We start from the raw sequence: 625 nt of genomic DNA, 5'->3' as shown, positions 1-625 counted from the left end.
CAACCAGCTTTACACGCAATGTTTAATTTGGTAAATCACTCTCGTGGCGCCGGCAACATGCGGTTAGACTGCCTAGGTGGCGTTTGAACGGTGTCAGGTGTCCTCCGCCCTGGGTTGTGACGAGCGTCTCATCCATTATTCAGGACCAATTATGGGACCAGGATCTCCGTAATTATGTCACGCTGCGCGCCGCTCAAGCCCCACTCAGCACGCCGGCGCTTTGATGAAAGAAATACTTTTTAAAGTGTCCAAAAACGTTCCGCACACAGAAAGGCCTTCTCCAAAATGCATGTGTACAACGTTAGACACGCAGCATGTGAGAAACCACGGCCTTATAATTATCATGATTATTTTTCTTGTGTGACCTGACTTGTTAATCTTCGCACCACACTTGATGGGAAAAATGGCTATGATCCCTCTGCTAAGGTTTAAGTGCGGTTTTAGCAAAACAGCAAAACAGTAGTTCAGTTTCAGTCAATGTGATTTACTTAGAGCAAACTTAGAGCCATAATGACGGTACTTAGCCCTAATCACGACGCACGACGACAACATTGTGTTTACACTGTGCAGCGGAGCCGATGACATGTTTAACATCCAGAAGGGGCTTCTATTTGCAGGATAGATC

This window comes from Micromesistius poutassou (genome assembly GCF_964030765.1).
Source record: "Micromesistius poutassou genome assembly, chromosome: 5".
In the NCBI taxonomy this organism is placed as follows: Eukaryota; Metazoa; Chordata; class Actinopteri; order Gadiformes; family Gadidae; genus Micromesistius; species Micromesistius poutassou.
Note: the sequence above shows the minus strand (reverse complement) of the source record.